This window comes from Natator depressus, chromosome 10 (assembly GCF_965152275.1).
Source record: "Natator depressus isolate rNatDep1 chromosome 10, rNatDep2.hap1, whole genome shotgun sequence".
NCBI lineage: Eukaryota > Metazoa > Chordata > Testudines > Cheloniidae > Natator > Natator depressus.
Window position 1 is genome coordinate 46238132 of NC_134243.1, and position 26498 is coordinate 46264629.

At 53.5% G+C, this 26498-nt stretch overlaps 1 protein-coding gene across 1 annotated transcript in view; it reads left to right on the forward strand.

Annotated features, from left to right (window-relative positions):
- Positions 1–26498, forward strand: part of CSK (C-terminal Src kinase) — a 68903-nt gene that overhangs the window by 27203 nt on the left and 15202 nt on the right. The gene's annotated exons all lie outside the window — the stretch shown is intronic.

The following is a 26498-nucleotide window of genomic DNA, read 5'->3' on the forward strand; positions in this document are numbered from 1 at the left end:
CTGGATATGGGGAGGGGAGAAATTCCAAATGTTTTGCATTTTTTTTTTTCCCTGCTTCTGACAGAATGAATCTTTCTGTAAATGCCACCCAAATGTTTGTGGATCTGTTAGCCGAAGAGCTGGTCTCCCCTAAAGCTGGCTGTTGTAACCGTTGCTTGGTGAGATGGCCGTGTAGAAGACTGTCTCCAAACATGAGCAGCAAAAGACGTGCATGCTCTGTGTTCTTCTTTCTTCACTCACTGCAGGGCCTTATCCTGCAAGGTGCTGAGTGCCCAACCCCTGCAGTTGTCGAGGGCATACAGCTCCTACTACGGGTGTTAATGCCTACACCTGATGGGGGAGCATTTAAATGGCAGCAACATTTAAGCACTGGTAATGGAAAGAACAAAACCTCAGAGATTGTAAACTCTTTGGCGTAGGGACTTTTTGTTCTGTATTTGGACAGTGCCTAGTGCCATGCGATCCCGATCCATGGCTGGGGCTGGTAGGTGCTGCTGCAGTGCAAATAATAAGAGGGAAGTCGAACTGTGTGACCCTCTTGCTGCGGGCAGGCCCCAGGGGTAGTTCTAGGGACCCTGTGGGGTAATTCCTATTTTCAAGTGCTCCTGATGTCTGCAGTGATTAAAACTGGAGAATCTCCCCCCCCCCTTCCCCCTCCGGGGGCCAGAATGGCAGTGACAGGGGGATTTTTGCCTTTTTCTGCAGCATGTGTGTGCTAGTCACTTGCCAGAATTATCTGAGTGTCTCTAACATAATCATTGCCATTGCGGGGACTGGTGTACCCGGATCCCTCCTACCCTCTGCCTGTGGTACATAATAGTCTAGTCCAGGGGTCAGCAACCTTTCAGAAGTGGTGTGCCAAGTCTTCATTTATTCACTTTAATTCAAGGTTTCGCGTGCCAGTAATGCATTTTAACGTTTTTTAGAAGGTCTCTCGCTATAAGTCTCTATATTATATAACTAAACTATTGTCGTATGTAAAGTAAACAAGGTTTTCAAAATGTTTAAGAAGCTTCATTTAAATTAAAATGCTGATCTTACGCCGCCAGCCCGCTGCCAGCCTGGGGTTCCGTTCACCTAGGCCGGCAGCAGGCTGAGCGGGGCCGGCAGCCGAGACCCCAGACCTGCAGTGCGCTGAGCATCTCAGCCCGCTGCCACTCAGCCCACTGCCAGTCTGGGGTTCCATCCGCTGGCTCCTGCCAGCCAGGGTCCTGGCTGCCGGCCTCGCTTAGCCCGCTGCTGGTCTGGGATCCTGGCCTTGCCCACATAGAGCGGGTACCTACCTTCTCCCTGGTTCTAGCCCATTCTCTTCCCCTCTCTCTCTCTTTGCACTGAGCTGAGGGTGCGAGTGCACTGAGCACAGGGCTGGGGGTGAAGGGGCAGGCTGGGGGTTGTGGTGTAGGGTCTGGCCAGGAGCTAGAGTGAGGGAGGGGGGCTCAGGGTTGGGGCAGGAGGTTTGGGTGTGGAGTGCTTACCTGGGCAGCTCCCATTTGGTGCGAGGGGTGCAGGTGGGAATGTGGGGTGTGTGTGCAGGAGCTCCCGTTTGGTGCTCAGGGTGGGGGTGGGAATGTGGGGGGTGCAGGAGTCAGGGCATGGGGTGTGGGGGGCTGGGTATATGTGGGGGGTGCAGGAGTCAGGGCAGAGGGCTGGGGGCATGTGAGGGGGTGCAGGAGTCAGGGCATGGGATGTGTGGGGGCTGGGTATGTGTGGGGGGTGCTGTGGGGGGTGCAGGGATCAGGGCACAGGTCTGGAGGTCTGTGAGGAGAGTGCAGGGGTCAGGGCACAGGGCTGGGGGTGTGTGAAGGGGGGTGTAGGGGTCAGGGCAGAGGTCTGGGAGTGTGTGTGGAGGGTGCAGGGGTCAGGGCTGGGGCATGTAGGGGTCAGGGCAGAGGACTGGGGGTGTGGGCTAGGGTCATGGGGGTGCTCCCAGCCCCCTGCCCAGAGTGGCTCACGGCAGGGGGCTGGAGGGGATATGCCCTGATTCCACCCCTCTTCTCCGCCTCCACCCTGGAGCAGTGAGTGTGCTGGGGCTCCGCAGCAGGGATGGAGAGGAGGAGGGGCAGGAACCCAGCATGCTGGGGGAAGAGGCGGGGGAGGGGGAGCTTGCCTGCCCTGCAGCAGCAGCCGGCAGGACCAAGCTTCTTCACACTGCCCCCACAGTGAGGGGGGCGGAGAAGAGCGGGCCGGGGAGGGCAGGATTTTTAATGGCACGCTGCTGCCTGCCGGGGTCCCGGCCGCTGGCCCCGCTCAGCCGACTGCCCAGCCTGGGTTTGGCAGCGGGCTGAGCGGGGCCGGTGGCTGGGACCCGGCACGCAGCAGCGTGCCATTAAAAATCGGCTCGCGTGCCGTCTTTGGCACATGTGCCATAGGTTGCTGACCCCTGGTCTAGTCTCCTGTTGGTCTAGTTTCTGTTGTTGGGTTTTGTGTGCAGGTGCTGGGTCTGGTGTTGGTGGCCTGTGATAGACAGGTGAGATAGAATCCGTCTGCTGTTCCCTTCTGTCCTCAGACTCTGACTCAAAGGCCTTGTCTACACTTGAGTTCTGCACGTATAACTATACGGGGCAAACCTTCCCAGTGTAGACGCAGGCCAGGTCTGCCCTGCAGCCTGTGCCAGTATGGCCCCTGGGATAGACGCAGCATATGCCGCGGGAGTTTCTAACCCCACCTCTCCAAATGACATTAACTATGCCACAAACGCTCTTCTGTTGGCGTAGCTGCGTCTGCTCTGGGGGTTTTGCCAGCATAGCTTTGTTGACTCGGGTGTGGTGGTGGTGGTGTTTTTATAAATTGGTGATAAGTTTTAAACATTGCAGTTGTAGCAGCATATCGGTGCTTTTGCTAGTGTAGCTTTTACCAGTTCGGTGAGTGAAATAAACTAGATCAGCAAAAGTGCTTTGATCCCAGTATAACTGTCTCTACAGTGGGGCTTTTACTGGCATTGCTCTGTTGGCAAAACCCCATACCCTTTACTGACATTGCTGTTGTCGTGAAACATTTTAAGTTGAGGGCTTGTCTGTAATACAGCAGCACAGCTCCTCCATCGACGGAAGGGTTTCTCCATCAATGCAGTTAATCCAGCTATCGAAGAAGTGAGTGATAGCTCGGTCAACGGAAGAATTCCTCCATCAACCTAGCTGCGTCTACAGACACGGGGGTTAGGTCGACGTAACTAGGTTGCACAGGGCTTTAAATTTTTCACAGCCCTGAGCGATGTAGCTAGATCAGCCTAAGTTTTAGGTGTAGACCAGACCATAGACGAGCCCTTAGTGTTTGCACTGGTGATAATGTGGTGGTTTTTGCATTCATGCTGCTGCTTGGGTGGGGACGCTAGACTGGTCAATTTTCCTTCCTGCATCTCATAGTGTTGTAATGTTTGGGTTGCTATAGCTGCAGGGATACACTTAAATAGAGAAACTCCAGTGACTTATATTTAGATTTTCTGTGGGTTATTTTTTTTAACTCCTTAAATAGCATTTTTTGGAGAACAGCTGGCTGCAATCTGCATATTTCCAAAGTAGTGTGTAGATCTGAGTCGACTGCAGTTTTGGGGCAGTTAATTTCCTTTACACCCGTGTTTGAAGTATAGAGGCAAGTAAGACCCTGCCTATAGTTGCACCAGTTTAATTAAAGGCAAGGTTTTAAACCAGTTAATTTTAAACCAGTGCAAGACCTTTGGGGACACTCTGATTTAAACCTGGCATATATCGATTTAGGTTAAATGGATTCCTTATTGATGTAACGCGGCACAAGTCCAGTTAAAGTTAAGTGTTTACAATAGAGTTTGGGGGCTGGTTTAACTAAAATCTGGTTTTAAACTAACTGAAAGTTAAACAGGTGGAAGACGTAGACGAAACTTCAGGAAAATGATTGACGTTAGGAGTACGAGATGAGTTCAGCTATCGTTAATGTAAACGGCACCAGTGAGCCGGAAGGGCAGAAATTCACTTCTGTCTGATTCCGCAGATTTCCACACCCTGTTGCTCTCTCCCAGAACAGTAGGTCTGTGTGGCTCGAAAGCTTGTCACGTCCACCCACAGAAGTTGGCCCAATAAAAGATACTGCCTCCCCCACTTTGTCTCTCTAGTATCTTGGGACCGATATGTCTGTGTACAAAGATAGTAACTGGCAATCATTTATATTACTAACTGGCTGGTAGTACCCTAATGGCAGGACGCTCTGAGTGTCACATTCACTGCTCTTCTGTCACTGCTTGCTTTCAATACATAGGAAAAGGTAGACCATTTGTGCTCCCTGTTTATCTACAGCTGTCACTCAGTTAGCACCCTGTTAAGTTACCAAGCCTGCAGTGACTTCCTCAAACCACTGCACTCTGCAGCCTTCAACCTACTCCAGAGCACAGTGCTGAAAAGAGGCCCTCTGCATTTCTCAAGGTACAGGTGCATCTCCATGATCACGCACACAGGTGTCAGGGAGAGGGGTTTTCACCTGCCCCTAGAGGGGCACAGCCCTTCAGATCACTGCCACAGCTCTTCCAAGCTGCTCCAGCTAATTCCTCCGTCACGCAGTCTAGCTACACCTAACGTAGCCGTCGCAGCTGCAGTGCATGCAAATAATTCCCAGTGGCACTGCCAGCTCCAGTGGGGCAGAGGTAAGGTTGTGTGGGCGTGTAGCGTAACTCTTCCTTTCCTTGTTTTCTGAAGTTTGAGCTGGATGCTGTGATAGGGCAACTTTACCCCTTTGTTAACAAAGGGCTTTTAGTCCGTGAATTCAAGTTGAAAAATCCTGTCCACAGGCTGCAAAGAAAAGCAATATTTCCCATTTATACGGTGCCAGTGGCCAGAGGTGATGCATGGGGAGGGGGGCATGCAGGGTCACGTGTTCTCCCCCCCACACACCAATTTGCTGCTTGGCTTGGACTGAGCATGCTCACACAGATTGAGCATGCTCCGTAACACTGCTGAAGCCGGCTGCCCTCTCTCTGCCCCCCACCTCCCCATTGGCAGGCACAGATTGTCTCTGACAGTGGCTCTCTTTTTTTTTTATTTTTATTTTTTGTGGGCGGGGAGAGAGATTTAAATACACACTAAAAACAACCTCTTCTGAGTCTCTGTCTTCTCCCACTTGCTGAAGTGCAGAGGGAATTTCCTCTAGACTCATTAAGTGACAGAGATTCCTGCCAAACTCGCAGCCTCCGGGTTCTTCAAGTCTTAGGGCTTGTCTGCATTAGGAAAAATGGTGGATTTTTTAACATGTGTTTGCTAGCAGTGTAGACAGGACGATCTGTATTTTAGCACTTGTTAGCAGTTAGCGGCCAGTGCTAGAGGGGAGCCTAAGGTTTTCCTTGACTAGCTAATGTGTTAAAACTACAACTTGCCCATCTATGGTGAGGTTTTAACGCAGGTTAACTAATGCACCTTTTTGTGTAAACATGGCCTCGGGGTTTATACATTATATTGACAAGCGTAGGCCATGCACCTGTGCACAGATCCCCGAGGTGAGCCCTCTGCAGAGCCCCATTGAGTTCACTGGAGCTCTGCCCGGGTGCGAGGCCTGGACCTGATTGTAGGATGGGGGGCCTTAGCTTGCAAATTCTTTGAAGCAAGGGTATTTCTTCCTGTATGTCTGTACAGCACCGAGCGCAATGGGTCTCCTGATCTGGCTGAGGTATGGCCCCTCCCAGGCGGTGTCTGGTTTCCCAGGCACTCGTTGCTCAATGAAGTATTTTTATGTTCTCTTTCTATCTTGTATGAGATCTTCCTTTCTTCCAATCCTGTCCCCAACCACGCAGATCAGTCTGGAAAGGGACCGAGACCTGCTCCGTCATCCTTGGGCGTTTCCCACTGTCCCATCCTTTGCCTGGTTGTAGCGTAACTGCCTAGCCACCAGCCAGCGGGAGGGGCAAATGGCTCCTTTGTCTATCTGCTTCTACACCTAGCAGCTGGTGGCTCCAGCGAGTCCCCAGAGCTGCCTGCTTGCCTTCCAGATGCAGCAGATCCCTCGCAATGACCCCAGCCTCAGGAGGAGGTTAGCGGTGGGTTAATGGTCCTGTTGGTCTCTCTGTGCTGATATTGGCCCATACCGAGAGACTGGAAAGGAAGGAGGGTAGAAGCAAAGCCTTCCGAGCAATGCTTGGGAAATCTCCCAGAGGATTAGCAGCAGCTATACTGTGCCTGCATGGGGAAAGGGGGCTGAAATCCTCATGACTTTCCTATAGAGAAGAGACATCAGATCAGCCAGACCATGTCTCTGGGCCAGTGTGGGATCGTCCCCCTCCGGGTATGTTCTGGGCTTGAAGTCCCAAGCAATGGGGCTTCCACATCACAGCAGCTAGCAAGTCGTCCCCGCCCCAAGAGTCAACAAATTCCATCCCATTGCACCTAAGTAACACCCAACGTAGCCCACTAAATGATTCCCCCCCCCACACACACACACACTTAGCTGCAGCATGCAGCTAAGACGTTCAGCTCTTTTAATCTTCTCTGATAAATCCCCCCCAGTCCCCATCGCGTCCCTTGCCATTCTCCCTCCAGGAAGCAGTCGGGTTTCCTGCTGTGCTCTTTCCTTGCTTTGGGGCATGTGTTCCATGGGCCTTTTGGCTCAGGAGCCCTTTGGCCGCTCGTGTCATGGGCTCTCCAGATCCATGAGACTCCAGCTGGAGGTGCCTGTGAACTGCGCATCCTCTGCCTGCCTCTCCCTGGCTAGTTAAGCGCAATTTCTCCTCCTCTTCGGGTCAGGTCGTGATCCCTCCCAGCTGTGATTAATGGCTCCCCCACATTCCCCCAGTCAGGCTGTCACATCATGCTTGACTCTGCCATTTTGTCTGACAAGCTTCATTGGGCCTCAGCATTAGACCTTCCCATCCCACCCAGCAACTGTGACCTTCCTTCCTCCAGGTGATCTCTTTCCTCTTCACATCTGCTGCTGCTTCTGTTCCTGGATTTCTTTTGGACACCCACCACTAAGAGGTCTTTGCCGCCTTCCCTGTGCTCTGTTTCCCTTCAGAAACCTGCTTGCTCTCCCCCAGACTCTGAGCTCCCTGCTTCCTCCATCGCACGGCAGGGAAAGCTTGCCTCAGGTAGCATCAGTTGCTGTGGGTCGGTAGCATGTAGCTTTGAGCCTGCTCCTCACTGCTGGGGAGAGGAGAAATGCATAGAGGGCTTGGGATGGAGGGAAATTGTCTCACCTGTGCGAAGGGCTGTGAGCGGTGACTCCTCCACATGCCAAGACCAGGGTTGTGCCCCCACATTGACGCCCCCCTGCCCTCCCTCTCCAGACTCCCAAACCTGCTGTCTCTTGGGGGTTCCAGGCCTTAGGGGGGGAGAGATCCGCTGGGAACTGGTGTCTGAGAAGAGCCTGCCCTGCTCTGGGGAGGTGAGGAGCTTGAGAACTTCACTGCTCAGCTGCAGAAATTTCAGCCTCTCCCATTTCCTCTCCCCCCTTTCTACCTCCCTCCCACCCCCAGAAAAAAATCCAACCTTGGGGCTAAACGAGCCCAGGTTAGCACACCAGGCTGCCCAGGATAGCCGTGGAGTGGGGGAGGGGCAGAGCTGCTGGCTGATGCATTAAACCGTGGCAGAGACGTGTGGCTGGGATGAGAGCTTGGCTGGGGGAGTGGGTGTGAAGCTGCTGCCTGGCTCCTTGCCCCGGCTCTGAACGCGGACTCTGTGAGCAGCTAAGGGCTGGCGGGCGCGATTTGTATCTCCAGAGGAGAGCGCTGGGTGAAAATGGTCCCGTCAGCACAAAATGCGCCCAGAGTCTGGCGGCGGCAGCTGGGCTGGAGCCTTCCAGCTCGTGGGGTGTGGGCGGACCACGCTGCCTGCGTTCGGCACTTGGAGACCAAGGCAGGAGGCACATTGGAAATGGCCAAAATGGCTGTTCACCAGAAGGGCAGTGTTGAACAATGGTGAGAGAACAGCATTGGGTGCGAGGATCCTGGGGCCTTGAGGAGGTTTCGCTTCTCCCTCTGTGTGTTGGTTTCCATGCCTGTAGAGTGGGGATAATTACACTTTGCCCCCCCCCCCCACACACACACACACATAGGGGCACTGCAAAGTTGGGGAAAGGCTGGTTAATTTAAGTGCTTTGATGCTGCACCAGCTCTTGAGTGTTATGGCAGTAAATTGCAGGCTCCAAACTGGTACTAGGAGGGCAGGAGCGTTTCCTGGGGATCGACCCACCATTGAGAATCTGGTCCCCCTTGGGAAGCCTTGTGGCGCCTGGTTCTCAGTCCGGAGTTGTGTACACAGCCCTTCCCCCAGGCCGGCTCCGAGACATGCCCACAGCCTTAGAACAGCCACTGGAATGGGGAGGGGTTGTTTCACCTGAGCAGCGTCTGATGGGCCGGGCCAGCCTGGGCCGCCTGCCGCAGAGGAGGCACTGGGAAGGGAGGGAGAGCGTGCCCCCCGCCACACTTCTTGCTGCTCCATCTCTCCCTGCTGGAGCCTGGCCACCACCTCCAGGCCTCTCCCTCCCATGCTGCTCCTGCGCCGGGCTGGCGTCTCCGCGCTGTGCTTGCTCCTATGTTCCTAGCAGGCGGTGCGGCCGGATCGGAAGGCTGCAGTCCTGGGGAGCGCGCTGAGCTGCCGCACAGATGATGCCGCCGGGTCCGCGTGCTGCGGTTGCCGGGGTGACGGAGCCGCCTCTTGGCACTGCCAGTTCCTGGGTGCCGTGCTGTGACGCAGCGTGGGAGGTGGTGTGCGGGATGGGTTTGCATCTCGGTGCGGCGGGGTGCCAGAGCAGGAAGAAACTGTGTCTGGGTGCAGCTGGCTCCGGGGTGCCTTGCCATGAGGGGGCCCCGTCTTGGCCCTGCGGGGTGCTTGCATGGGAGCAGGGCGAGCAATGAAGCAGTGTCTCTGCTGGGCACCGGGCTCTTATGTAACACGCCTGCATCTTGGCTCCAGGCTCTTCCTCCCTGCGGTGCAGCCCCCCCGACCCCCAACACACAACTCTTGTCTCAGTTCCCCTTTCCCTAGTATTTTTAGTCCTCAAGACCAGCTGTTGTCAGGGCCGTGAGGAGGAGCTGCTGCATGGAGGCTTCAAACTGCCCTAAATCTGCCCTATAAATTAATAAAGACTTTTCTATTTTTGTGCAGCCGCTGCCCTTTGTTCCCCACCTCGCTGGCTGCCAGAGCAATCGGGGGGCGGGGAGTGTCCCGCAGCAGGTGGCATGAAGGGAACGGGGGTGTCTGCATTTCTGGGGCAGTTGGGGTTGTCGTGTCCTGTCCCCTCTGTAGCCTGGGGTTATCCTGCCATTCCATGGAAAGATGTGTGACCTGAGCTTTGCCCCACTGAGGTCACCAGAATCCAGGAAGAGGGCATTAGCTTGTATTTAACCCCGGGGTAATTCCACACCCCATTCCCTACGCTGCCCAAGAGCCTGACACCTCTCTGCTCTCCATGTCAGTCTGGTGTGGGCACCTTGAGCCACGTGAGCATGTGACACCCAGGCAGGGCTGTCTGAATCCATGTTTCCCCATCCGTCTCCACTTTAGTTCCCAATAAAAACCATCTTTAAATTCTCAGCTCTTTTATTCAAAAAACTCCATTTAATTCAAGCCAAACGACGGAGAAGGGGGTGTTGTCCGGCTAATGCAGAGACAGAGGAGCCAGGACTCCTGGATTCTATTTCCAGCTTTGATACCCACTCGCTGTGTGACCATGGGCAAATCTCTTAGCACCCTTCATTTTACAAACAGGGAAACTGAGGCTATCTACCCACGTCCCCAGGCTGCTGTGAGAACTAGGGCTTGTCTACAGAGGGAAACTGACTGATTTACATGTACTAGAATAACTATCCATGGATTAAGGCCAGAAGAGACCATTATGATCCTCTAGTCTGGCATGTGAAAGGTCAGTGTCATTAACTTTCTAGCTGTAGAGAACTAACTTCCTGGGTAGACACACTATTCTGGAATAATTTCTCTGCTCACAGACAGTTCTTCTCCTAGAGCTGGTCGATATTCCCAAGCGCAAAAACCCGTAGTGAGTATCTGTGACAGTGTTTGGAGAGCTGCTGATGAAGGGGGGCAGGAGGGCAAAGTGCTGTTAAAGCACCTGTCTCAGTCCTGCCCCTTGGGCATGTGTGTTCCAGGATCACAACCTGCGAGGTATGCTGTGTGCATGTAACGCACTAGGGAAAGGAGCCAGGTTTTGAGTGGTCTTGGCACTGCACAGAGTTGTTCTAGCCTGTAACAAGACACCTGTTGGGATGATTGATGCAATGGGGGTACCGTAAAGCTGGGGGTCCAGTTCGGAATATAGCTCTGCATGGCACCCGCATAGCACTCTTCACCCTAGGTCTCAAAGCAGCTTGCAGAGTCGTCTCTGTTTTATAGATGGGGGAAACTGACTCACCGAGGGGAAGTGACGCCTGAGGCTACAGTGAGTGCCCCTCTGCCTTATTTGTCTGGAAGCTTCCTCTTCCCCTCTGATAGTAGTGCTCAGTAGCTGGCTTCCATCTGGCTGCTCCCTGGGTGCTGCTGGTTCTCTTTCTCTGGGCCCAGGTGGGTCCTTCTCCTCACCGCCTTTCTCTGGATAGTGACATCTCCTTTATGGTGATGGGTTTGTTGCCCCCTGGAGGCGAACCGTGGCTAGTGGCCATCCAGAGGTGCTTTGCTGGATGGGTGCACTGAAGCTGATGACCACAGACTCTGACTCATAGGAATGTACAGCTGGGAGGGACCTCCAGAGGTCATCTAGTCCAGCCCCCTGCACTGAGGCAGGACTGAGTGGACCTAGACCAGCCCTGACAGGTGTTTGTCTAAAGACCAGGTTTTGTCTAGGCTTTCAGAGCTGTATTTAGTGCAGGCAAGGCCCAGGGGGACACACACACTCTCTTGCCGGGTTTGTAGGTTGCCCCCTCACTAGGGTATCTAAGTGTGGCAGAGTTCAAAACCCAGAAAGGCCAGCGGTCTAATATTCCTCCAGCCCCGCTGCCACCGAGGGGTTTTCGATATTCGTCCCTCTCCTTCCCCTGTTCCTTTCTCCTGCCACAACCCCGTTGTTAGGTGTATTCCAGGAGCCCCATCTGAGGTCAGGGCCCCATCATGTTAGGCAATGTATATAATGAGAGAGAATCCCCGGCCCAAAAAGTTTACAATCTAGACAAGGCCGAGGGCTAGTCTACACTAGGAATTTACCTCAGCATAGCTACACATCTCGGGGGTGTGAAAAATCTGCACCCCGAGCTATAGAGACCTAATTACCACCTCTCAGGGAGCTGGATTACCTATGATGATGGGAGAACCCCTTCCTTTGGCATAGGTAGTGTCTATGCTGAAATGCTACAGCAATGCAGCTGCAGCGTATTGTGTGTCAGTGTCCCCAGACAAAGGGTGAGGGGGCAGGAGACGCACAGAAAGGAGTAAAAAGAAAAGGAGTACTTGTGGCACCGTAGAGACTAACCAATTTATTTGAGCATAAGCTTTCGTGAGCTACAGCTCACTTCATCGGATGCATTCAGAAAGGAGTGACTCACCAGCAAGCCAGAGCTGGGTTTAGAACCCACCACCCCTGACGCACGGTCCAGTGCCCTAATCACTGGTCCACACTGTCTCTCCACCTTCTCCTCTGCCTTCAGTCCTGCTTGTTGCTGTTCCTAGCCGTGGCTGTGAGAATGCCCCAGAGTGTTTTGCACCTGGTTCTAAAGGCTGATCCCTGGTCTTCTCTCCAGGAAGATAGGAGCACAAGCAAATGTTGAGGGTTTTGGTTTTTTTTGCTTAAAACTCCTCTGTTTGCACTTGCAAATTAGGCCCAGCCCTCAAGCCAGGCAGGCCGCCTGCCTGCTGCCCTTCTTTGTGGCAAAGTTCCTGGCATGCTGTGGCCAGCTGTGGGAGTTGGCGTGAATCCTGGAGCCAAGAATTTCAAAGGCACTGCCTCTAAGTGCTTCAAAAATATGAAACGGCAAGAGGGGTGTGTGCGTATGTCGTTAATTAGCAGGATTCATATTAAAGTAGATCCTTAAAACTCTTAATTTCTGTGCCCTTTGTAGCCTGGGAATGAGATTTCAGAGAGGGTCTGTCTTCCGTTCCTCCCTGCTCCAGGGCCCTTGGCTGTGTTAAATCAATAGTCTGCTGCTCGGCACCCACGCTTCGCCCGCCCTGAGCATATGGGCCTGGGCGAGAAAGGCTCATTTGATGCTTTGGCCAATGACATCATGCATCTCCAGGGGGTCAAGACGGCAAGAACAAAGCGAGGATTGTTACGAGTCCCACGCAGCAGGGGACTTATCCCAGTGCGGGGCCTCTCTCAGCCGATGCCGCCATGCAGAATCAGGACCCCCTGAAGGGCTGCCCGCTCACTCTGGCTTAGGGAGAAATCCCACATGGTGAGGAGTCCCTGTCTGGTGCATGCTGGGTAGCATAGACTTTTTAATCTCCTGGCCCAGCGGCCCCTCTTCCTTAGCTGTGCATTGGCTCAGTGCAGTCGAATACAGCAAGCCGGTGTCCAGCCCAGGAGCTGATTTAGCCTAAGGTGGTGCCCCATCTGTTGCTGTCCATGGCATTGCGAACCGCAGTCACCTCGTCTCCCAGGCACGAAGCCGCATTTCCATGTGCGTACCGTTTCACTCGGGAAGCTCGGTGGCTCCACGCGCTCGAGATGCCAATTGCTCTGCTGTTTGATTGTCAGTAGCACCTGGCGTCCAGCCCCTGGGCCGATGCACCTGCCGCAGTGGGGAGCTCTCCTCCCAGCTGTCTGGGGGATGAAGCAGATGCCTGCTAGCACCATGCTTATTTATAGCAGGTTCTAGCTCCGCTGTGCCGGGGACCTCCCCTCGATGAGCAGCACACGTGCTGCAGAGACACTAAGTATAGCCACTGGGGGCAGAGGGACAGGTGTCGTGGGTGGGATGGGAAGAAGCAGCTGGCAAGTCTGTTGTGCCTTCTGGTCAGGTGGCTTTCAGCCAGCGGCAGGGTAAGCTTGATCTACCTTCTGGGTTCAGAGATGCAGAAGGAGGGCAGGCGCCATGGGATATGCCCAAGCAGAGGAGGGAAGGGGAAGTTGCCCCAGCAGCCAGTGTGGGAGTTCAAGGTGAGCCAGCGTACTGGCTCCCTGCGGTTCAGCTCCCCATCTGTACGATGGGGGGGACTAGAAGTGCCCTGCCTCCCAGGGCTGTGTGAGGGGAAACGCGTCAAAGATCTGAGGCGCTCAGATGCGGCAGTGATGGGGGGCCAGTAGCTCTCCCTGTCCCCGTCTCAGGAGATCCCCCAGTGATCTAGGGGATTTCAAACTACTGGTGGCTCTGTGCTTGCCGCCGGGGTCCCCCAGGACCAAGAGAGGAGGGCCACCAGGACTAGGTAGTCTGAGGTTAAAAATGAAGCAGCGGAGCTGGGGGGACCCCCGTGAGGCTGCCTCTAGGCATCATAAAGGGGACTGGCCCATGGTATTGCTTTGCATTTGGGAGCTAGGAGTTGGGGCACCTGGATTCTATTTCCAGTTGTGCGACTGGTCACGCAGAGGATGTCAGTCTGGCAAGGCGTGACTCAGTTTCCCTGTCTGGAAGATGGGGGTGGGAGTAATGGCATTGATCTGTGAAGCCCACCCCCTTCCTGGGGTGTTGTGAGCTTTGGTTATTGAATCTATGGGGCATCTCTTTGGTGCAGTGGTGGCAGTCAGTGTGGTGGGGGGCTCAGGAGACTGGAAAATTCTTGCCTAAGGGAGTTATGCTTTATGGATTCACCCTCCTCTCCCCAGTAGGCTTTGGGGGGAGGGGTTATAGGGAGTGGCCTCCTCCCCTGATGGATCAGCCCACCCCCCTCCCACCCCCCTCCAGTTTCTGCAGCTGTTTCTTCTATTACGAGGAGCGGATTTTTCTCCAGCTGTATTTGGCAGGAGCTGGCCTCAGGCTTGCCAGAGCATAGCTGACGTCACCGTCCCCTTGGCCTCCCCCAGCCAGGCTACAGGGTGCGTTTCTAGGTAAGGTTGGGTCCGAGGGCCATTTACCCTGGAGCTCTAAGGGTGTGAGGCCTGTAGCATCTCTCATGTGCACAGATCTCTGGGGGTGGGAGAAGGGATCCCGAGCCGGCTGGCCCCCCAACTTGTTTGGTTTCAACCCCTGCACAGTTGACACCCAGCAAACTGGAGTCTCGGGATTCTGCTGTGTGCTGGGCTTTGCCGTGGAAGGGTCCGTATAGGGGTGTCTGGGAGGCTGAGGGGGCAGGTGGGCTTCCCAGGGCATGGAGTCAGAGTGTAAGGGGCTGGGACAAGGATCCTTACAGGAACCAATCGGTTTGCGTGGCTGTTCCCGCACCTGCTGAGTTTCCCAGAGTTCTGTGTGAAGGAATCTCTCTGAGAGATCCCCATTCTTCCCCCACCCACGTACACACCCCAGTATAATCTCAGCCCATTGCTGTGGTTTCTGATGGTCACCTGGCCAGCGCACTCGCCCCAGGCCAAGTTGCTGGGCCATCCTTGCTCTTGGGGCTTGCGAGGGAAAACCCTTTCCGCTCTGGTCTGTCCTTTCTTCTCTTCCGTAGCGATGAATTGAGCTGTAGCTCACGAAAGCTTATGCTCAAATAAATTTGTTAGTCTCTAAGGTGCCACAAATACTCCTTTTCTTTTTGTGAATACAGACTAACATGGCTGCTACTCTGAAACCTGCTGCTTCTCCATGCACACGCGCCCGTACACCAGTCTGTGACAGTGGAGAGGCAGTGGGTGGAGAACGATACCATTGGACAAAGTGATCGCAGAGCTCAAAGAATTCCAGGTGCCAGCAGGGCGCGATCTCTCTAGCATGGCTCGGGGCTAGATAGGCTAGGGTTAATAGCTGGGAGCGGGGGGAACCACCGAAGCTGCCCTGATCGGTGGCAGGTTCTGTTTCCAGGTTTAGTTCTTGAGTTGCCTTGGTTCAGGCAGGATAGTGGAAGGAGGTGCCAACTGTGTCCACCTATCTATTCAGGGGACACCATCATAGGGCCTAATCACATCAGCCACAGTATCAGAGGCTCGTTCACCTGCACATCTACCAATGTGATATATGCCATCATGTGCCAGCAATGCCCCTCTGCCATGTACATTGGTCTAACTGGACAGTCTCTATGTAAAAGAATAAATGGACACAAATCAGACGTCAAGAATTAGAACATTCAAAAACCAGTCGGAGAACACTTCAATCTCTCTGGTCACTCGATTAGAGACCTAAAAGTGGCAATTCTTCAACAAAAAAACTTCAAAAACAGACTCCAAGGAGAGACTGCTGAATTGGAATTAATTTGCAAACTGGATACAATTAACTTAGGCTTGAATAGAAACTGGGAATGGATGGGTCATTACACAAAGTAAAACTATTTCCCCATGTTTATTCCCCCCCCCCCCCCCCAGCCCCGAACTGTTCCTCAGACGTTCTTGTCAACTGCTGGAAAGGGCCCACCTTGATTATCACTACAAAAGGTTTCCCCCCCTCCCCCCCGCTGGTATTAGCTCATCTTAAGTGATCACTCTGGTTACAGTGTGTATGGTAACACCCATTGTTTCATGTTCTCTGTGTATATAAATCTCCCCACTGTATTTTCCACTGAATGCATCCGATGAAGTGAGCTGTAGCTCACGAAAGCTTATGCTCAAATAAATTTGTTAGTCTGTAAGGTGCCACAAGTCCTCCTGTTCTTTTTGGAAGGCGGTGGCTGTTTCTCCCCATTGTGCTGAGTGGACAATGGTGGAATCAAGGTGTAAGATGGAGGCTGTAGTTCTGGCTGCTACCAGCAGGGGGTAGTCTCTCATTTTCCCCATGCAGCAGCTGATGGCTCCCTCCAGCCGGGCAGCGTGAGCTCTGGTCTGCTGGGGGTGAGTGTCTGCCCTGACATGTGAGGGGACCTGCCAGGCCTGTGTGGGTTTGGGACTGGACTGAGCTGATTGTGAGGGAGGGTTCTCCCATGCTGCAGGCAGTGGGGTGTGCTACATAGTGATGGGAGGGTAACGTTAATGTGGCTGGACTGGGGGCATGAGTTTCCAATCCCCTGTCCAGCCCCACCCCACCCCCAGCTGCCTGTTTACAAGTGGCTTGCTGCAGCCCCAGGGCAAAGGGAGATCCTAGCTCTAGTCCCCAGTAGCCATGGAAAGGGGTCCAGATCCTGCCTCAGCCCCTCTCCATGGGGGTGGTGCGTTACCTCTCCCCTCACTGAGCCCTTCCCCAGGGAGTGGCGTGGTTGCCTCCCTTTGTTCTAACGGCCCATATGCTGCTGTCATTAACATCTCTCCCCTGCACTTCAGCACTAACTGCCGTGCCCTGGGGAGCCCTTTCCAATTACACTGAAATCCTGCACTGGCCTCTCACAACAGTGGAGCCCCGCTCACTCCAGGATAAGGAGGTTTGAAGAGGGAGGAGGGTGCTGGTTAGCTGAGACACAGCAAGATTCATAGTCACGGATTCCAAGGCCAGAAGGAACCATCTACTCTGACCTGTACAGCACAGGCCAGAGACCTGCCCCACAATAATCCCGAGAGCAGGGTTTTAGCAGAACAGCCAGTCTTGATTTAAAAATGGTCAGTGATGGAAAATCCACCGTGACCCTTGGCAAGTTGTTCCAATGGTTAATGACTCTCACTGTTAAAAACATACACCTTATTTCTAGTCTGAATTTGTCTAGCTTCAGCTTCCAGCCATGGGGTCGTGTTAGACCTTTCTCTGCTAGATGGAAGAGCCCTTTGTTTAAATATTAGTTCCCCATGTAGATACTTAGACTGTAACGAAGTCACCCCTTAACCTCTTTGTTAAGCTAAACCGATTGAGCTCCTTGAGTCTATCACTGTGAGGCAGGTTTTCTAATCCTTTCATCGTTCCCATGGCTCTTCTCTGACCCCCTCTCCAATTTATCACTTCTTGAATTGTGGGCACCAGACCCGGACAGAGTATCCCAGCAGCGGTCACACCACAGTTTACAAGTTTACAAGAGGTAAAATAACCTCCCTATTGCTTCCCGAGATTCTCTGTTTACACATCCCAGGATTGCAGTTGCCCTTTTGGTCATAGTGTCGCACTGGGAGCTCATTTCAGCCGATTATCCACCACGACCCCCAAATCGTAGTTGCTGCTTCCCAGGATAGAGCCCCCCCACTGTGACGGAGCTCTCCTGCCATGAGGGCATCCGCTGCGGATCCAAGGAGTGGAGAGTCAGGGCCACAAAGCCTTGAGCCACGTCGGTTACAGCAGTCGCTCCCTGAGCATATGCGTAGGGCTGGATAGACAGAGCTGCCATCGTTTATTAGAATTTATTATTTGTGTTCCTGCAGCACCCAGGAGCCCCAGACATGGACCCAGACCCCTGTTGTGCTAGGCGCTGTACATCACAGAACAAAAAAACAGTCTCTGCCCTATAAAGCTGATGATCATTTCTTTATTGTGGGAAAACTAGTGTCTCCCACCATCCCCAGCCCAGCTCATCTAGATCCATAGGTGCCAACTTCCTTCACCGCAGGCCCTGCCCCCACTCCCCCCTTCATCCAAGCCCCCACCCCTGCCCCGCCTCTTCCCACCCCCACCACCCCCTCCCTGCCTCTTCCCTCCCCTGAGTGCACCCCGTCCCTGCTCTTTCCTCTCCCTCCCAGCACCTCCTGCACACCGCTGACAGCTGTTCTGTGGTGTGCAGGAGGCGCTGGGAGGGAGGGGGAGGAGTTGATCAGCAGGGCCGCAGGCGGGAGGCAAGGCGGGAGCTGGCTGCAGATGATGCTAAGCACCCGCTAATTTTTTTCTGGACGACTCTTGGAGTTGTCACCTATGCCTAGATCTCACAAAAGCCAGATAGGTTTTGACTCAAATTTCTCAAGACCATTCCCCCTCAGTCAGAGACCAGGCCTGGAAAATTTCAGCCCAAAAGATTAGAATTTGGGTTAGTTAAGAGTGACTGAGAAAGGGGGGTTATAATGGAAACTCTCAGGCAACCTTCATGCTCCAGCTGAAGCTGTGAGGGAGGGAAATACCAATAACGTGCCACTCTCGGGGAGGGAAGGGAAATGTGCCAACAGATAGAGTGCCGGGGGTTCCCCCAGCTGGAACAGAGCACCCCTTGCACGTGAGGGTGGAGTAAGACTATGTGGGTAGAACTCGGAAGAGACTTCTGCCTGGGCTTTGTTGGCCTATTTCACTTTCCACCTGACTGGCTCTGTCAGTCGAGCATGAGACTCACTCTCAGGCTGCTGGGTTCAAGCCCTCTGTTGAGTGAGCAGTACAGGCAGTGTGGCCTGGTGAGGAGAGAGCTGGACTGGGACTCGGGAGACCTGGGTTCTGTTTCTGGCTCTGCCACTGGCCTGCTGGGCGACCTCAGGCAAGTCGCTTCAGCGCCCCATGCCCCCATGTGCCAAATGACGCTGACCTCGTCTGTGAGGCGCTCTGCGATCTACGGAGGCACGAGCGCTCCGCAAGAGCGGGCGGCATTATTCTCTGCCTCGTTGCCGCCTTCTTTGCAACAAATGGAGGAGGAGGAGAAACGGATCCAACCCCCTGAGCTTGTTGAAACACTGGCCTCCCGCATGCTGCTTGAACTGCCTGTGTCCGCCGCAGTGATGCTGGCGTGGGAGCACGCAGGCTCGTGTGTGCGCTTTTCCACCCCCACCAAGTGATGGGAAAACACGCCCCTGCTCTCTGCCAAGAGACCTTTCTGCAGGCCCCAGCTCCCATGGCCAGAAGAGATCCATGTCCCCATGCTGCCAGAGGCCCCCTGCCAGCTTTCACTTCAGCAGGCTGTAGCATGAACCCTTGAACTGTGTGTATTTGGGTTGCCTTCCCCTGTGATCTTTACAAACCCCGCTGCCCTGCTTCCACGCCATCTGTGAGTCTGCTTCCCCTTTGACACCTCTGTTAAACACGCTTGCCTGCAGAGGCTGAAGCCCACTGCCTCACTCCACCACCTACATTATGCTTGTCTTCCTTGTCTGTCTCTGCTCTGCTGCCAGCAGAGGCTGCTTCCTCTGTGCTCTGGGTGCTGCTCCCCGTAGAAGCCACTTCCCACCCTGCTAGTCCATGGCCAGATGGAAGCAGTCACGCCAAGAGCATGGGCAGATGGGGCTCTGTCAGTCCTTCCGCCCCAGTTCAGCGTCCTCCAGCGGCTGCCCCCAAACTGGAAGTGGCTTAGCCCCCAGAGTGTTAAACACCGCGGGCTGTATTCTCAGCGTGTGTACATCACCGTAGCTCCCCATTTGCAGCAGCTGTGGATCTGGCCCCTCAGCATTAGCCTGAGTCATTAAAGGTTAAAGCAGAGCCGTTGGCGGCATCTGAACGGAAAGTAAAAGGCTCAGAAATGTTCGTAAAGTGTCGCTGCCAGGTGTAAAATCGTATTTAAAAACCCTAATGTGCTCTGGCCCCGGCAACACCGGAGATGGCTTAAACGGAAGGGTTTAAAACATTTACTGAGCAGTTCATCACTTAGCTCCTTTAGTCTTTGCCCTTGAGTCATTCCAAGTACCGACATCCAGCTGGTCAGTTTCACGCTTCCCGGTTCTGTGGACTAGCTGTGTGCTGCAGGGTTTGGGTTGATGATGATAACTTATTAGCACTGTAGCACCTCAAGGCTGGAATGAGATCGGTGCCCTACCTAGGCTGGGTGCTGTACAGACACCTAGTAAGAGACAGTCCTTGCCTTGATGAGCTTGCAATCTAAATAGACAAGACAAAGGATGGGAGGAAGGAGGGATGATCTCCATCTTTGCAGACATTGTAGGAACTGAGTAAACTCCTGTTTTTATTTTGGTTTGGTTTGTGTCGTGTTAATAACGAAAAGATTTCTACTTATCAGTTCTAGCCGGGATTACAGTGGTGGGGCTCGGAGTTCTGGGACTTGTTATGAAAAGTCCTGGACTGGTTTCAAATAGCACTGCTACTTCTGAGGGACCAGTGACAGTTCAAGCTCTGATACCTTGTGAATCCTCCCACCCTCCCGTGCTGGAAACAAATGACATACAGCATTGAAGATCTGGGATTCATATCTTTTCAGTGGTACAGCCCTTGTAATACTGTAAGACACGAGATCTTAAATGGTCTCTGGGGCCTGGTCTACGCTGCGGGGGGGGGGCGGGAATTGATCTAAGTTACGCAACTTCAGCTACGTCAATAATGTAGCTGAAGTTGACGTACTTAGATCTACTCACCGCGGCGTCTTCAGCTGACGCTCCCCCGTCGACTCCGCCTGCGCCTCCCACTCCCGTGGAGTACCACAGTCCACGGGAGAGCGTTCGGCGGTCGATTTATCGCGTCTAGACTAGATGCGATAAATCGAGCCCTGCTGGCTTGATCACTGCCCCTCGATCCTGCGGGTAATGTAGACAAACCCTGGGTTATCTTCTTGTCTGTTATCTCTCCACCAGTTTAATTCCAGCTTGAATTTGGGAACTGTTATCTAGGGAACAAGTAGCACTAGAAATTGGTATTTTATGTCATCTGAAAGCAGCTGGGATTCATAGCTTTCAAATGGTATTAAATTCCAATCTCCAGCTCAAGTGGTCACAAGATACTAGCTGCCAAAATGATGCCAGCCTTGAAGTGTGAGTTGGCGAAGCAAGATGGCAGCCAGAAGGACGTGATTTTAACAGTAGAATTGTCTCCCTTTATTTGTCACTCTCCAGATCTGCTTTCTGGGTGAACTCAGAATCACCCTCTGCTGACTTGAGTGACGAATGATGTTTGTGCCAAGCATAGAGCGGACACAGCAGTGGGAGAGGGAGCTGGGTTCTATGCTGGCTCCAGAATTCTCTTCTGTTGCAGAATTCTGGATTCTGTTGCATCGGCTGCAACATTGTTCACTAAATGCCAGTTGTAGAATCTGGATCCTTGGCGACGCGTGAGCATGGAAGATGCCAGCCTGACCCAAGTTAACTGTGTGGGGCTGGCACTTAGAAGGAACCGAGCTGTGCGGTTAGAGAGAAAACAACCCTTGAATCACAAAAGGGCATTATCACAGTCACTCGTCAGCATGTAATAAAGCTTTAATAAATTAAGATAATGCCCAGGTTTTCAGCCCTCAGAATCGTCCTCTCTCTGTGCTTCAGAGCCCCATCTGGAAAACGAGGATAGTGCTTTTCTCCAGCCGTGTGTCTGTGATGTCTGTTTGCACTGTGAGCTCTTTGGGCAGGGACTGTCTCTTGTGATAAGTTTGTACAGTACCTCGCACCATCGCATCTAGATCTGTTAATCAAGCTGCTAGCAACGTACAGATAGATACATTTAACAATGGTGACCTGTTAGGACTAAAAATAGTGTTGGAATCAGCACATGTGGTTTGAGGACAGTGAACTTTTCCAGTGGCTGGTCGTGAGTTAAAAAGAAATGTGATCTCTGGGGTTTTAGAAAAGCTTTAATAAATGAAATATTCATTAGCCAGACTTTTCTTAGGTGAAGATCCCCGGTTAAGGTATGAGAAGTGCCCTGTCCTACTCTTGCTTAGATATCAGACAAACTGTGGTGAGTGTGAAGGCCTGGACTGGTGAAACTGAATTCAACCAGACTTGTGCTTCCTCTTGGGATGGAGAACTGGCCTGGGTGACTGGAGCCCAAGGCATTGAATCGAAAGCCCTGCTACGCTCTTTGTTTTAATGCTTATCTGAGCCCATCCTGATCTTTAACATGTTTGTTTTCGCAACATCCCTGTGGGCCATTGAGCAGATGGGGAACTGACGGATAGAGACTAAGCGATTTTCCCAAGGTCACCCAAGAAGTCTGTGGCAGAGCACTGACTTGAACCTAGGTCTCCTAGGCTAGTGTTCTAACCACTGGACCATCATTCCCCTCTCTTTTCCACTTGGTGTTGGAATGAATGAGCATCTGACCAGAACAATAGGGTGTTTCAAGTCTTCTCTTCTTTCCTTTTCCCATCCTTTGCTGGCTGGTAGTGGACTCCAGCTGCACCTCTGTAGAGATGTTGCTCTGCAAAGCTTATGGAATCGCACTTGTCACCAAGGGTGCAGCAACTTACAGTATTCCTCTCTCTGGCTTTCACCGGGATCACTGATGCTTTTGCCGAGCCTCAGTGCTCCCCAAAGGGGCTGATCTGTAAACAGGAACACCATTCGGGGCATCATAAAACAAAGTGTATGTCGGGGGAGCGTCCAGAAGCAGGCACTGCGTTTCCAAAGCAAATGTCTCCTTTATTTTTTTTAAGCCAAATGGCAACCCCACCCAGGCTGGCTTACAGCATCCGTCAGTTGGGCAGGACGGGGGAGTTTGGGACATACAGGACAGAGATATTAGTATAGATGTACATCCCTGGTAGGCAGGCATGGTGAAAAAGGGAGCCCAGGAAACCTACCTGATATTTCGTGAAGGCAGCATGGTCCTGGGTTCTGTTCCTGGCTCCATGAGGGAAGTGGGATCTAGTGGTTAGAGCACCAGTGGGGTGGGAGATGGGATTTGGGAGTTAGGACTCCTGGGTTCTATCTTGCACTGATCCCGTGGATGAGGCACTGGTCTGTTGCTTGGGAGACCAGGGCTCTGCCACTGACGGGTGTGTGCAGGCCACTTCCCCTTTCTATGTGTCTCTTCCTGTGTGTCCATACGGTGCCTGGCACCGTGGGGCGCTGATCTCAATCAGGGAGTCCCTAGGTACAGCTGCAGTGTGAACAATTGGCAATGGAATGGAAGGGGGTCGCCTAACAGGTGCCATCTGTGGCTCTGTGAATTGGTGAACTGGGGGAGTGATTGCTTAGAACAGCACATCCTCTGCAAATGCTGAGGAAAAACAGAACAGGCTGGCAACAAAGCCCCCATGAACCGAAGGTGGCTCTCAGCCCCCCAAGGCTGCCTATGCCCTCAGTTTCCTTCATTCTAATGGAAGCCCTCCCTGTCCCAGTCTGATGATTCTCAACCAACCTCCTGCCGTTCTGGAGCAGGGCCTGCCGAGAAATGTTCTCCTGTCTGGTCTCCAGTTACACACCTTTCAGTAGCTGCCTATGCCTCTTGCCCGCACAGGTACCTGTGTCAGCTGAGCCTTTAGCTAGTGGATAGCATTAGTGTGTGTGGTGCGTGTGCGTGCGAGCAGTTTCCTGGTTGGCGCTGCTGACAGTGCATGAGGGGCTGTGCTTGGAGTCCAGCTCCGTTGATTGGCGTGTGATGTGGGCCAGGGGGTTTTGTGACCTCGTGGATTGGGTAAGGAACTGGGAGCTTCCGAGTTCTGATCCCGACTCTGCCACTGACTCGAGCAGGGCTCCCGCTCTGTGCCTCAGTTCCCCCTGGTGAACAGTGGGGCTGATACCTCCTTGCCTCGCAGGATGATTTGATGCCTGGATGATGCTTTAATGCTACATAACTGGTCATCACTCAGCCACCCACACACCCAAGAAGTGATGGAATTGGCAAACAGCAGGAAGACTTGTACTGGGGCTTAGATACTGCGCCAACAACCCCAACTCCTTGGACATAACTGAGGTGGGGATTGCCCTTCCCTGCTGTAATAACTTTCCCCGAGCCAGGAACAGGGAGAAGGGGGGACACACAGCCAGCTTTATCCCTCCTCCCTGGGAAGGAAGAGCCAGCCTTTAGCTTCTGAAGGATCCAAGCCCACATGGTGGCTGGTTGTTGCTAATCAGCAGCATCAGTTGTAGCACAGAGGATTGGCTACACTTGGTAATTGTAAGGGGGGGGGGGTGTATCCTCTGGGGCAGTGGTTCTCAATCTATTTACCACTGTGGGCTGCATAACAATGCTACCTGTATGGCCCTGAGGATGTCACGTGGGCCGCAGCTGTGTGCTGATTGGGCCGCAAGCGGGCCACGGGTTGAGAACCACTACTCTGGGGGAATCCAGGGATCCGTTGCTGCCAGGAAGCAGGAGATGGGGCTGTGTGTGCTGTGCTGCACTCGAAACAGTAGAACGAACTGCTGTTTACACCCAGCTACCTGCAAAAATACCTCCCAAGGTGCACCACTGCGGGCAACGTCACTAAAAAGTTCCCCCAGCGTGGTTTTCCCATAGGAGTGACCTTGTTACTTTAAGGGATTGTCTACACTGCATTGTAAACCAAGGCTGAGGGCTTGTCTGCACTTACATTTTGTAGCGCTCTAACTTGCTGGCTCAGGGGTGTGATTGCTGGCTTGTGGAGGGTGGAGTACCAGGAGCGCTGGGAGAGCTGTCTCCCAGCGCTCGCGGGCGACCACACTCGCACTTCAAAGCGCTGCCGCGGGAGCGTTCCCGCAACGGCGCTTTGAAGTTTCCAGCGTAGCCACGCCCCGAGACTCTGGTTTGAGCCCAAACCCCCTTCCCACTGTCCACACACACATCTTTCTGACTCGGGTCTGCAAGCACTCAGCACGTGGGTCCTAGGACCCGCCGGGGGGGGGGGGGGGGGGCAAGCTCAAGTCCTGCCCAAGCCCTGTCATTTTGCCATGTGGAGGCAGGTCAAGCTGCAGATGCGAGTCAGAAGGTCAGTGTAGTGCAATACGGACGCATTAGCATGGCTGTGAGACCTGGGTCCAGCAACTGTAAATGCAGAGTGGGATGGTCAAGCAGGGGCTTGAGTGCCGTGGGTACAATGCAGACATCCCCTCCATGCACAAACTGGGAATGCTGATCACCGCCATCCATAGAGGGGAGGGCTGTGAATTGGGTTGTTGGCTCCTCCAGAAGTGCTGAAGTTATGGGCTTGGTGCAGAAATTGCTAGGCGAGGTTCTCTGGCCTGTGCCGTGCAGAAAAGTGAGGATCTCAGTAATCCCTTTAGCCTTCATATCTATGGTTCAGTGACTAGGAACCTGTCAGCTGGAGATGGCAGTTCATAGACTGTTTGGATGCTTTGGAATTTAATTGATGTATCTGGATTGGTTAAAAATGTGTTTTGCTACTTTCTGATCTCTTATGAGTGTGTAAGTGGTGTCCCCTTGTGGGGGGGGGGGGGGGTCCTTCCCCTTCCTGACCTGCCTTAAAGTGTGCTCTGTAGCCCGCTCCTAGTGCGGGAGCTGGGTACACTTGGATCAGTTAGTTTTGCCCAGCTTTGGGGGAGGAATCTCTCTGGGGGGTCGGGGGGAGGAATCTTTCAGCCCTTAGTCCGAGTTCATGGGCTTCCAGTCTAACCAGTGAAGTGGATCTGTAGCCAGCCAAACTCAGATACAATATCTACCCTCAAATTAAACTGTTTTCTCCCATCTCCTTCCTTTACACCCCCCACCCCCATGGAAAGTTGGAGAACACTATCCTGTTTTATAGGTCAGCTCCTGCCATCTTGGGCTCTGCCCTGCCAACATACCTGGCATCCATTGCCACTCTTAACGTGCCCATCATTGCTGTATCGAGGCTCTGGCACAGTGACCTACTGGAGCACTATTGTGGGGAGCAGGTGGAGGCCGTATTCCTTCCTCCCCGCCAGATGGGGACAGTTGTTCATCTCATTGGCCCAAGAGCTGAGTGGGAAGTGGGTTAAGCTGAGCTGAGACCCTCTACTGCCTATGCTGATCTTGGCCCCACCCCCCAATGGATAGCCAGGGAGGTCAGGGACTGAAACCACGTCCCTTTTCCCCCAGACCTGCAGCAGCTGAAAGTGGATGAAACCAAAATCCTCACTCAGGTTTGGATCCTCCCCCCACCAGACAGAGTTGCTGCAGCAGAGCTGGGCTGAGACAGGCCATGCCATGCCCCTTCCCAGAGCTCCATCAGGCCAGCAATGGTCTGAAAGGCTGAGCCAGGGGACAGGGCTAATTCCCACAGACACGCGCCCTTCCCCTCCCCTCCCCTCCCCTCCCTGGCCTGGCTGAGACCTAGATCGGGGGGAGGGGCAGTGAAACGTGCATGATCCCCACCCTGTCTGTCCCCCCGCAGCATCCCAAAGAGTGGGGAGAAACCTCCACCAGGCAGCTTGTGCGCCAAAGAACCCGGTTTGTGTCACAGCTAGCACACAAGGGAGGCTTCTTCCCAGCAGTCGCAGCTTGCTTGGGTGCAGAGTGGGCCTCTGCATTTCTGAATGGCGCTCAGCAGCCTCATCCGCCTACCCCAACCGCTTCCTGTTTGTTCTGTCAAATTACATTGGTGCCCTGGGGTACTCACAGCATCGCATCTCCTGCCACCGACAGCACGGAGACTGGGTGAGGGGAGGGCTTGATGCTAGCGGCTGGCTTCCGAGACTTCAGCCGCCTGCATGAAGCTACGGCTTCTGCCCTTGCTTCCCCCCCCAGTGTCACCGCAGTGGGAGAGGCTGTTTGGGAAATCCGTTCACCTGCTCCCTGGCGGTGAGCAAGGTGCTTTCCTGGCATGTGTGGAAAAGAGGGAGGCAGAGCTAAGCCACCGTTCCTAACGAACTTAACCAGCCCTTCTTGATCTTTGCCAGGGTCAGAATCTGTCCTGATGCAGCCCTGCCCTTCCAGCAAGAGGCAGAAGCATGTAATTGACGTGCCTGGTCAGTTTCAGGACTGCTGTCCCATCCCTGGGGGAAGCCTGGAAGAATTGTGTCAGGTTCACTCTGCTGCAGCTCATAGGTGCAGAGACAGGCCCTAGAGCTGTCTCTAGGGGAAGGACTCATGAAACAAGGGCAGAATAGCTATCCCCACAGAGCGTGCAGGAGGCAGTGTCAGGGTAGGACAGCAGAAAGCTTCTGTGCGTACAGCAGTCAGGGCTATGGGTGTGAGATGGCTG